This window comes from Coccinella septempunctata, chromosome 6, assembly GCF_907165205.1.
Source record: "Coccinella septempunctata chromosome 6, icCocSept1.1, whole genome shotgun sequence".
NCBI lineage: Eukaryota > Metazoa > Arthropoda > Insecta > Coleoptera > Coccinellidae > Coccinella > Coccinella septempunctata.
The window spans coordinates 12656518-12669610 of NC_058194.1; the positions used below are offsets into that span (position 1 = coordinate 12656518).

General features: G+C 37.0%; 1 protein-coding gene across 1 annotated transcript in view; it reads left to right on the forward strand.

The window, feature by feature from the left end:
• Window positions 1-13093, forward strand: part of LOC123314933 (suppressor of lurcher protein 1) — a 723759-nt gene that overhangs the window by 632901 nt on the left and 77765 nt on the right. The gene's annotated exons all lie outside the window — the stretch shown is intronic.

Sequence of the window (13093 nt, forward strand, 5' to 3'; positions counted from 1 at the left end):
ATGAATTAGTAATATGGTATAAGTGGTTATAGGAGTTCATTCTCCACTTGTTGGAAAGAAGAAAGAACCACTTAGTATGATTGAATTGCTAATGACGCTTAAGACAATTATTCTCATCCTTCAATGATTCATCTTTTTGGATGAATATAAATTACTGAACATTTACAATAATAACAATCAGCCAAGGAATAGGAAAATTTAATTACGGATTTCATAATTCATTTCGCAAAGCACCTGAACCGTAGCTCGAAATTTTATGCCTTAGAAATACCAGCCTATTCTGTTGCGATTTATAATCAAGAGTTGTTCTCAGTTAGGGTCGAATAAAAATGAATCTGGGAATGAGAGAACGGGAAAATTAATATTTGAAAGGTTCATTATTAGATTAAGGATAATAAGCGTTTGTTTCGTGATTTTGAATTATTCTACCAACTTTATATGAAATGGAACAACCCAGTTTGTTCTCTTCATTATCAAAAATTAATAGGGGCCATTCATATTGAACATTGGTCATGAAGGTATACATAGAGTAAATGTAAATTAATAGTGGGGTTAACTATCAAACAAATGGCTCTCTTCTGAACTGGGTCCAGCAGTGCTTCTGATAGAAATGGAGATTTCAGTGTCCGATTCGATAAAGTATGTTATCAATTTCCAAGGAACTGTTCGACCAATTCGACCACTGAAATCTCCATTCCTATCAGAAGCATCGAACTCAAATTCAGCATATATGCATCTCAAACCAAAAACTATGTATACTTTCAAGATTTGGCTCGAATTGATCCAAAAGCTCCCTGGAAATTGATAACATACTTTGGCGAATCGGACATTTAAATCACTATTCCAACCAGAACTGAAATTCAACATGTGCCTCTCAATTATGTTCTATGTACAGTTTCGAGATTTGGCTCGAAGTGATCCAGAAACAAATGTTGCTGCAGCATCCAAAATCTGGGATCATGGTCGTATAAGAACATTGTAAAATAATCACAAGTTGAAAATGGAGAAGATTTGAGAGCTATAAGAAAAAATCTGGGGAAAAATCGCAGCCTCTTAGAAGCAATTGCCAAGTCCATCACGTGTTTGTACCAGGGCACGTTCTGCTAAATAGAGACTCCAAAAAGTATCAAGGAGGAATTGATACCGCTTGCATCAATCCTGACGTGAAGTTAAACGTGCTCCCACCTCCTCGATTCTTACATACATGTTGTCTGCAATATGCAGACCAGTGAACTGAATTAGAGAAATTTTGGGACATATGCCATTGTCTTCGTCTGTGTTCCGATCTTGAGAGAACATAACCGGATCTCGTTGCATACTAGGTGGCGCTCGAGTACATGATAATACTCTGAAGCTAATACTAGAATTTAATTAGTGTCTGTCAATTCAGGAGTTTCTATGGGTCCCGCGTCCTGCAAGCTTTCCGCACTCGACATACCTAAGCAAAAAACTAAACAATCATTTAAAACTTATGTAAATATCGTAGATAGAGGAAGGGGAAGATAACGTAAACAACAAGAAAAGTGTGTCCAAAATCTCTATGTTTTTGTTGACATTTACTGTGCATCTACTCAATGTTTGTTTACGTTTACCCCAATATTTGAATGTTTATTATCGTATATGTGTTCGATGTAATAGTGTTTCGTGCGTTTTGAGACTTGAGTATCAAGAATTTCGGTGTTGACATGCCAGGAAATTGTGTAATTTGTGGAAAATATGCCGAAAAAGATATATTCGGATTGGGGTACACGTAAACAAAAACAAGTTGATGTTGGACACAGAGAGCTCTCCTTCGTAGCTGCGCAATGCGGTTTCTTCTCTTTCCTCTATCTACGGTAAATATATTCTTTTTAAACTTCTAGACTAGGTAAAACATTAGTTAGGTACTAGTATTAAGAACTATAAATTAAGCCATATGTGAACATTGGATTATTGGATATATCCCCTTGTATATAGAAGCCTGTAACCTGTAACGTAATTAAAACAACAAAAAAAGTTGTATATTCTTCGTAGTTGTAAAATGAGACCGAAACCATTGTCAGCAACTACTCTTCTATGGTGGAACGTTTCACTTCTTGATATTCATATCTGCGGGTTGAATGCATCTGAATTCATTCTTATTGTCGGAGGAATCTTCTTCCGTCGCGTCGGCAGGGCTCAAGTGAGAAACAAAAGATTTTTTTTCCACTGAATTGTTGAGGAAATAATAATAATTCATTCATCATTACCACCGTCATAATATCCTTGGAGGTTTATTTTTGGCATTTTGCTCATTCGAACCTGCTTCAGAGCATTGTATTCCCGTATTCTCGTATTTTCTTTATTTCCTCAATAAATTTCAGGATGTGTCCACAATATTAATTAACTATTCTCAATGCGCTATATACAAATAAAACAAAACAAAACACAAAATATTACAAAATAACAAAATAAACAGACAGAAGTGAGAGCCCGTTCGATTAGAATCTGAATCCCATGAATTCCTCTATAGAGTAAAAGCAGTTTTCAGTGAGCAGAGTTTTAATCGTTCTCTTGAATGCCACAAAACTCAGTGAAACTATATGGAATCTTGTTGAACATTTTTAACGAGTTAAAAATGTGTGTATTCTGGGTCGTTGTCAACCGATGAAGTAGTGTTACATATTTGTCCCTAGATCTAGTTTGGTGATCGTGAATCTGTGTATGTCTGGTGAATCTATCTCTGTTGCTGTGGACGAACAAGAGGCATTCAAGGATGTAACAGCACGGTAAGGTGAGTATCCCATATTCGACAAAAAATGGTCTGCAGCTGGTCCTCCGATCTATTCCCGCCATCAACCTCAAGGCATTTTTCTGCTTCAGAAAAACACTATGTGCATCTGGGGACGATCCCCACAGGATTATACTATAGACCACACGTCCGTGAAACTGAGCATGATAGACAAGTAAAGCTTCTTTTTCAGATAGTATTTTCTTATTTGTCTCATTTCGAATAGCGCAGTAGAGAGCTTCTTACATAACTTATTCACATGCTGCGTCCATGATAAATTTCCGCCGATTGTTACACCCAGTAAACAGATGGTATCATTATTTCTTTCTCTGGTGGTGATGATCAGATTTTGTGTTTTTTCTGGATTGACTTTCATATCGTTGAACCATTCAACAGCATTCTGCCTTGATATTTCGGCTTTTTCCTGTAGTAGTCGACCACTTTTAGCCCTGTTCAAAAAGGTTGTATCATCAGAGAACAGTATTTCTTCGTCTGCGGAAACGTTGCAAACCAAGTCGTCTATGTATATTAAAAATAGAACTGGTCCAAGCACGGATCCCTGAGGAACCCCTGAAATGACTTTCCCTCTTGATGACATTTTGCCATTTAGATCTACTATTTGTTGACGATTTCGCAGATAGGATATCATCAATTCGAAAGCATTGCCTCTGATTCCAATATGGTGTAGTTTGGATATTAGCTTTTTGTGATTGACGCAGTCAAAGGCCTTGCTCAAATCCATAGAAGTTATAACTGCCTCTTCCAAATCATCCAATGCCCTCGTTATGAACTCTATCATATTCGCTAGTGCAGTTGTTGTGGATTTTGATCTACGAAATGCATGCTGACTGGCACTGATCAGTGAATTACCCTCCAAGTATGAAACCAACCTTTTCTTGATAAGAGTTTCGAATATTTTTGAAATCGCTGGTAGAACGGAGGTCGGCCTCTAGTTATCGCCCTTTTTGTGAACGGGTATGAGTCTAGCGATCTTTGATTCGTCCGGACAGTAGCCCTGCTCAAAGCAGCTGTTCACTATTTCTGAGATTGGCCCTGCCAAACAATGGATTACTTTTTTTAACAATTTCACTGAGAAACCATAAATATCTCGTGTCGGTATCGTTTTCAATTCATACGTAGTTTTCAGGACCTCCTTGGGCATGGTTGGTGTCAGAAAAAATTATTTCGGGCTTGATACTTTCTTTTTCCTCATAAGATTTTCGCTCTCTACCGAATTTCCGTCCGTCTTTCTGCGACCGTTGCAAAGTATGCACTGAAGTCCTCCTCCGACAATTTCGTGATGCTGTGTCCTACTGGTCTCGTTCTGGAATTTATAATGTTCCATATTGCTCTACTTTTGTTATCCGACTCATTTACGATTTTTGCGTTTTGAATCTTTATAGTGTCACTTATTAAATCCTTGAGGTCCTGTTTCAACTTCATATACAACTCCCTTGAGACATCATTACTCCTAACTTGGAATATTGTATAGGATGCATCGAGTTTGTTCTTGAGCGCTTTGATTTCCGGTGTTTCCCAGGGAGTTTTTTATGGATTCTTATCCGTTTTTCAGGAAAGCATTCGTTGTACGTATCCAACATTATACAGTGGAATCTAGCATAAGATGCGACTGCTGAATTGGAGTTTATAATGCTCCAGTGCACATTTTCCTCACATTCCCGAAAAAGGTCTATATTTATTTCACTCGAAACACGGACAATATTATATTTTTGTTTTTCATTTCCCTTTGTCAGGTCAACAACCATTCTTTGCGCCAGATGATCCGATATTGCGTTCAGTTGCCGTCTCGGTTGCGTTCCTCCACGATCAGAACCTCAACCGTGTTGCCATGCTTAGTGATTTTCAAAAAATCTACTGATTTCCTGTAACTTTCAACAGAACAAATTAGTGTAGCACAAGTGCTGCGCTTGTTTATTTCGAAATCAAGATTCTCGTGAATATTAGCAAGATTTTCATAAAAGTTTGAGCAGCTCAACGTTTTTCATGAAGAAAAGGTGACAGTGCTTTCTTTAACTTCTTCTTCAATTTCGTGATGGACAACTATACATAAAACTATTTACGGCACAAGTCAGTCCAAATATAGCACATAATTTTTCACGTATTTTCAAGGAGGAAGAACAAAAGTGGAGGGCTGATCGTTTCCTAAGTTTTGATTTTCCGATACTCGAAAAGTTCTGGCTTGGCCCACTTTAAACATTTCATAAATATCTTGATACCGTGTGGTATAAAAAATATAGCAAAAAACAGCAAACCTTGCACAAATAGAAGAGCTGGCCAACTTTGGCATTCGTAGTATCTCCATCATCACAAACTACCTCAAAGTTTTTGAAATAATTTGAAAGAAGTACTCTCTAACAGTGTTTACTAGTTACTACATTTTATCCATGAGAAACATTTCGAACTGCAGCAAAGTTCGCCAATTTCACATGCGGGTACCATTCAAAAAAATTTGAATACTGAGGAAAAGCTGCTATATCTTTGCATAACTGTTAACCTCAAAAAATCATTTGATACTCTCAGCTACGAACGGCTGCTGGGGGCTCTCCAATATTTTGTCATCAGAAGTGTACCCCACCCCATCAACAGTTGAACCTTTATGTGAGCGGAAAAATCCAAGCAGTAAAGATCAAAAATGCAACCAGTTATTATAATAATAATAATAATAATAATAAAGGTCTTTATTCAATCAATTTCATGGAAACTAAATACAAACTCTTACAACACTAAAAAAGAAAATTGAAAAGGCGAGATCCAGGACACTGGAAAAACGAACATTTTCAGCATCTAGTCAAATAATCTGTTCTCATTAGGTAGAAGTTAGGACAGGAGTAATTAATTGGTCACAATGATTGATATAGTTGTAACCAAAATCAATGAAACAAAAAAGTGCTTCCTTTGTCTTGAATAATTCTTGCTTGGATTTTGTCTGCTCACGATAAATGAGGAGGATGTGAATTTCGAATTTAGTAGTGTCCTTTATAGATGTCATTACGGCTGTGACTAGAGTCCCGACTCGGGACTCGTGTCTAGTCCCGAGTGACATCATTGAATTCGGGACTGATATTCGGTCCCGAATTCAACGATGCACTGAACTGGTGCTTTGAAATTATTAAGCAGTGAAAGAAGTAGCGAAAATCTCAATTTGCAGTACAAATCATAAGCTTATACCCAGTCAAACAGAAACAATGTAGATATGAGTTGTTAATGATAAATACATATGTTGTTAAGTATATTTTGTTTTCAAATCAACATTCATAAAGAGAAAAAAGAGCAATCTTGAAATGAAACATCTAAGGTGCACATTTTAAACAGAACCACTACCTTTACCTTTTTGGCTAAATTTTCATACACTTCAAATAAAAATACATAATACATTTTATTGAGGTGCCGCAGCATTGTATCGTTATTTCGTATAAAATATCATACATTTCACAAATATATTTGGCACCTTCCTTTCTCGATCACATTTTTCAGTCAAGAAAGGCCGCAAGGAAAGGTTCACTTCTTCGAAAATTACGCAATTCTTCTGGATCAATTTTCACTGAGCAATTTTCATTTTTCTCAACAGTTAGAATTCCATACTTTGCTGCTCCTTCCATTCTCAAATTCCAAGATAGCATTTACTCAGGTCAGGTCAAGCAAGGAAAAATCAGATTCGGTAACCTTATCCAACTGTAACTACCAACTATCGAACTACGTCAGATTTCTGGGAGTCTACATTGATCAATTCCTCGATTGGCGTCAACACACAGAAATCATTTCAGTTAAGTAAGTTAAGTAAAACATGCTTTGCACTAAGATCAATAACCCAATATACGAATGAGAAAACCTTAAGAACAGTATATTTTGGAAACTTTGAATCCACCTACAAATATGGAATAACTTTCTGGGGAACAAATGAAAACTTAGAGAAAATATTCCTAATTCAGAAGAGAGCAATTCGAATAATTTACAAAATGAAATTTAGGGAATCATGTAGAGGAACTTTTAGATTTAGAGGAATTTTCACTGTTTATGGCCTGTATTTGTTTGAATGCCTTATGTTCTTACATAAAAATAGGAGTTGTTTCATATCTGAGAATATAAATAGTTACAACACAAGAAATTTAAATATAATGTTTCCAACCCATAGATTAACATTAACTGAGAAGAGCGCTGCTTATATGAGCATCAGAGCTTTCAATAAGTTACCAAATGATATTATATAAAACGCATAAAGAACTATAAATCGTTCAGAAATAAAGTTAAAAATCTACTGATTGCATTGGAACCATACAACCTCAGGGACTATTTCGAAGCTACTGAGTGAACAAAAAATTTTTGTGACGTCATTTCATTTAATTTTGGATTTATTGTAACTCTTCATGTAATTCGAATTTATCTGAAATAAAGAAATATCTTATCTTATCTTATCTTATCTTACTCTTGTCTTTTCATATTCATAAATAATTATGTTACGTTATACGTTTCGCGAACATAACCTCAAAACCCTTTTACAATGTTGGGACTGGACAAGGATCCCGAGTAAGGACAAGGGACTTGTTTGGTAATTGAGTCATTTGATTGCGTCAGTCGGGACTGGACACAGATCCCGAGTCGGGACTCTAGTCACAGCCTATTATACAAAACGCGTGTCAGGGGACGACGTACGACTTGTTCTTTTCTAAACTATAGGATTCACGTTGCGCCAATTTGCGCTGTTTTAAGCATAGCCGTTTGCATTTACTAAATTGAGACTTAAAGTCAAACGTCCAAACGGACATTAATCTCTTTGTGTACAAAAACACGCGTCGGCACGCACGCTCTACAGGAGTCTCAGTTTGCGCGTAGCCTAAGAGCCATTTGTTATTTGTTTATCGCATAAAATCATAAGCCATATTTTGGCGATTAAGCGTCTAAGGCTAGCCGCACATTGAAGGCAGTATAGCCTAGCACAGCACAGCGGAGTAACTACATAGGAAAACTATTCCTGTGCTCTGCCTGAACGATGCTCGCATATTGAGAGTAGCCTAGCAAAGCATAGAGGAAGTACCATGGAACTATAGAGGAATGCGCACATATTGCCAGTAGATAGTTAGTTGTTTCTAGGTCCTTAGTTAGTTTCTTACAAAAATGTGGATCCAGCCGATCAGCTGAACCTACTTTTGGATTCGAATTCAAATTCAGAAAATGGAAATATTTTGTTTTTATATGGTTTGTCCAAGATTACATCCTTGTGCTTTGTACTCCTGTATTCGTTGTTTCTCGTATCGTAAATTCCATTTTCATAAAAGTTAACGGTTACCTTTAAAACAACGTGGTCACTCCGCAGAGGAAACTGTGAGAACTCCACAACCGACGCAGGGTAGACAGAGTAGTCTGTTACTACGTCGCGTAGGCCTCTGCTCTGCTAAGTCCAATATGCGGCGTTCTATTTAATTGCATTTGTTACAAAATCCTCTACTAGGCTACCAGTGCTGGACTGCCCTCAATGTGCGGCTAGCCTTAATCGATGTATCAAAGCGTCTTAGCGTGACCTCATTATTTTGTTGTCGCAAAAATATAATATCACTAATGGTTGAGTCATCTGTCATCGTCATTACACAGCAAATCGAATTTTGAATTTTCCAATTTCTGTTCTTTGGCCATTATTTGAAAACTATTCATTTATTCTTGTTAAAAAATCGAGGGTGTTAGGATTTTTAATTAAAGAGTAGTGGACTGTATTAAAAGATAATTGAGTTGGAGATGGTATAAAAACATTTATTAAGTATCATTCACAACCATAAAATGAATATGTCACCTGCATGAAGCTAATACAGTAAAAAGCAACTAATATTAACCACATCTATAAACTCAGAGAGACAATATCCAATTAAAAACAAGAGATGGTCCAGAGCAGTTCAAATGAGAAGTCACTTGATGTCAGACTTAGACGTTGAGGAGTTCAATAAATTCAATATCAACACAACGGTTACACAGTGATAGGGCAATCAATTGAAAATTGATTGCGAGAGCCTCCTTTTTCTATCAGAAAACGCGAAGGTTAGAATATTGAATTTTAAAGAGAAGACGCGAGAGTACAGAGAAATAGGCCCGAGGTGAAACTGCAATGTCTAAGTCTGATCATCAACGAGAAATCGATACATTAAATTTGAGTTGATCAATAATGTTAATGTAAGTATGAGCAGAACAAGAGTAGCACAAGTTAAATGAGAAGCACAGAATTAATGAATTTGAGAAGCACTAGAATATTAAAAATGATATGAAAAGGGCAATAAATTCTAATTAAATGAGAAGTTCGATAATAATTAATTAAATGAAAAGGACAATCATAATAAAAATCAGAAGAACATAGTATAATTCATATACATTGAGATGATCTTGAAAAGTGCAAAAATTTATCAATGAATTCAGCATTTACAGAGACGAACTGCTTACAAGTAAGCACGATTAGAACGTTCATCAGAAAAATAGAAGAAACAATTGATAAATTAAGAGAAGTCATGAGAGTACTGAGTTGAATAAATCTCTAATCGTAGATTTTGAGATGTGCTGAAGGCTGAGAAAACTAACATGCATGTTGAGTCCGATGAATGAATATAGAAGAGAAACAATGAGAGTACATATTATAAAGAGTAGACCATACCAAGTGAGTAGACATGAGTGTTCGAGCAGACTTTCCAGGGTGGAGCCTAGGTCGAGGTGTATCGAGCATTATCACTGATCGCTTAACGAAACTTGAGGTGTTCTTATCCTGTTCTGAGGAAAACAGCTACATCCAGGGTCCACCCTGGAGAATATGAGGATTCATTCATCTGAAACTCAACACCATGAATTAGTAATATGTATAACGAGGTGATCATAAGAGTTGTTATAAAAATGAGTAAACTGATTCTAATAATAATGAATATTATGAGTAGACAATGAATCAGCAATCATTTTCATTGAGATGGACTTGAGAAGTTTCAATCCTGGTGCTACATACCCATTTTCATGTGAGATGATCTAGAGAAGTCTGAAAATCTATATAAATTATGAAATATAATAAAATATATAGTTCTGAGAAGACAATGGTTCGAGTTGACTTGAGTGGACATTTCAATTGAGCAGTGCTAGCAAGGATTCGGAATCTATTTCAAGATTCTACAATCTCTTGCACGTGGACTTATTTCAGCAGAGTGAAATTATCATGAAAATGGAGTAATTAATAATTTTGAGTAGTCTGAGTGTACTTTACCTTATGAGAAGAACAATTTAGCACCAGGATTGTGCGAGAAGACTTAAAAATTGAGAACAACGAAAAGAGGTGAACTTAAATTGAGGTGTTACAAATCACAATGATAGCAGCGCGAAGTTAATTCTACGGAGCTAACAAAGAGAATCTTAAGAAAAATGTGTAAATGTGTGGTTTTTCACTCCTGAAAAACACTGAAAGTGGGGCCGCTGCGTCGTTCAACCAGCGCACCGCCGAATCGGGGTACCATACGTGGCCACTGGAGCTGGTCAGGAGCGTCGACTAGAGAGAGGTCGGAGGGGGGCTTCGCTCAATTTTTAACATTTTACCTTGTGAGAAGAACAATTTAGCACCAGGATTGTGCGAGAAGACTTAAAAATTGAGAACAACGAAAAGAGGTGAACTTAAATTGAGGTGTTACAAATCACAATGATAGCAGCGCGAAGTTAATTCTACGGAGCTAACAAAGAGAATCTTAAGAAAAATGTGTAAATGTGTGGTTTTTCACTCCTGAAAAACACTGAAAGTGGGGCCGCTGCGTCGTTCAACCAGCGCACCGCCGAATCGGGGTACCATACGTGGCCACTGGAGCTGGTCAGGAGCGTCGACTAGAGAGAGGTCGGAGGGGGGCTTCGCTCAATTTTTAACAATTCTGAATGAACATGCAGAAATTGCATTATTGGTAGTAAAAGTACTCTTCTCTAGTAGAAATTCAAATCAAAATCAATCAATATAAACAATATATTCTCCCTTCTCCTTTACCTCTTTCGGCTCAAGACGACACAGGCGTTCTCCAGAGGCCGACTGGTTCCGCAAAACGTCTTAAAGACTGACGCATCTTAATCGCGAAAATATGGCTACAGTCTAAAAAAGAAACAATACTAAAAAAATTGAACATCTGGAAATCTTATAATGATTAGTTCGTTGCACTCAGGAAATCATGCAGGAGTCCATATCATTATGCCCTACCTACAGGGATAATCTCGGTTCATTTTTGATATTAATTTTCGCACATATTAAAATATCTTAGTATCCTATAGCATCTTTTCATTGCGAAATATATTATTACGAAGTGAATGAATAAAGTAGGCAAATATTGATGCAGCTTTGTGTACATGTCTTCAATTTAAGATCTATTGGGAAATGAGGACTTACCCAACCTAATCAATATATAGACGAACATCAATCTTGGACATCAGACAACTCAATTATCTTATCTTACTGTGATCAGACAGCAACTGTATGAGAACGAACACGTAAAAATAGATCACCGTTATAAAAACCGACAAAAATTATTTCATGAGTTTTAAAATCTGATGAGATTTTATCTGGAAATAATGAATGTCAAATGGCTGATGAATGAATCAAAATTTTATGAAATCCTCTTTTAATGTAACAACACTCATTCCGACGGCCTTTTTGCCGAGTGGAGCTTGGTATTTGTTTTATACAATCGACTTTACCATGTTGTATATATAAATCAGTCAAATTGTTATACATTGATTCCACAGTTCCGATTTCTTGGTAATCTGTCCTACAACATTTCAAAGTACTCTTTATTCTGCATATAATATATGATATTATATATAATACATGGATATTATTTATTATACCAATAGATAGTTTTATGCTATGTGAAATAGTGAAGCCAAATCGCCGGCAAGAATTGAGTAACAGCATGCGCGAATTAGAAATTCGAAAATGACATGATATTGGTTAATCTGTTTTCATCTTTAACGTTGAATGATAAAATGAATTCGATTGATGGCTTATTTCAAATTCTAAAATAAAATTTTCAACAAGCATTTTATGTGAGGCGAAAATTTATGAATATTAAATTATTCGAGAATGTATGCGTTTTTTCTTTATGAATCAAAAAGTACAGAGAAGCATACCAAATATGTGCAGAAATAGTTATTTTCCTAACTTTCCACATGAGTTAGGAACAATATTCACGATAGAGGCTGGTGCTGGAATATGTATATAGCACTAAGTGTACATTATCGTTAGGCTCCTGCTGGAATGTTTTTCAGGCAGAAACACTTGCAATCGAAAGGTGCTCAGACATAGACCCGAAAAAAAAAACTATTTAAAATTTGACATTGTGATCTATTTTAAATGTCAAGCCGCTATCAGAGCACTGAACTCCTAAGTCATTGACTCAAAGCTGAGTTGAGTGCCGAAGAAAACCCAAGGAAATAGGCAAGAACAACAAGGTCTCTTTATTCTGGGTTCCTGATCACTCTAGAATCAAAGGAAACGAGGAGTACTACAAACACGCCAGAAGGGGGGCAGAACCGCCACTTAGGGTACGTTCATACCGAAGATGCATGGATGAGCGCGGTGGAGGTCGCGATCGCGGTCGAGGTTTACATCGATGTCTGGCAGTACATGTCGAAGATGCTTTCCTTTCAGTCAAAGCTCATAAACGAACTGAAAAATAAATACGTTACCCTGGTGAATGTCACGTGATTTGAAGAGCGCCAATAAGCGTGCAAGGTACCTCGCGGCAACAGCTCGATCGCCATATAAAATCAAACTATTTTGTTCTGCGATCGACATCGCTGTAAACCGCGATGATAAGCGGCGAGGGTGAACGGGTGAAACATCCTTGGTATGTACGGTCTCATTAGAATATGAAGGTTTGTTTTGACATCGATGTAAAGATCGCGACCGCGACCTCCACCGCGCTCATCCAGGCATCTTCGGTATGAACGTACCCTTATGGGACCAGAGCCTTTCTGTACCATAGGAAATTGTATAAGAATGAGTTTCTGGAAAAAGGAAGAAACCGAAAGAGAAACATTCTGGATGAATCTTACAGGAATGAATCATTCCAAAAATTTCCTCCGGAATTATGAAATTGCGAGATCCAAGAAATATTTGGATCTCAGTAAGAATAAGTTACGCCTCCTCACTGGCTTCCTCATAGAACATTGTGGCCTCAGAAAGCATATGTTGAGAATGGGCTTATCAGAAAATGACGAGTGTAGATTCTGTGGGGAAAAGGAGGAAACTCCCGGTCACCTTGTTACAGAATGCCCCGCCATTGCAAGCCTGCGCAAGGAATGTCTTGGACGAGAAAATTACCTATAGGAGGAATGGGG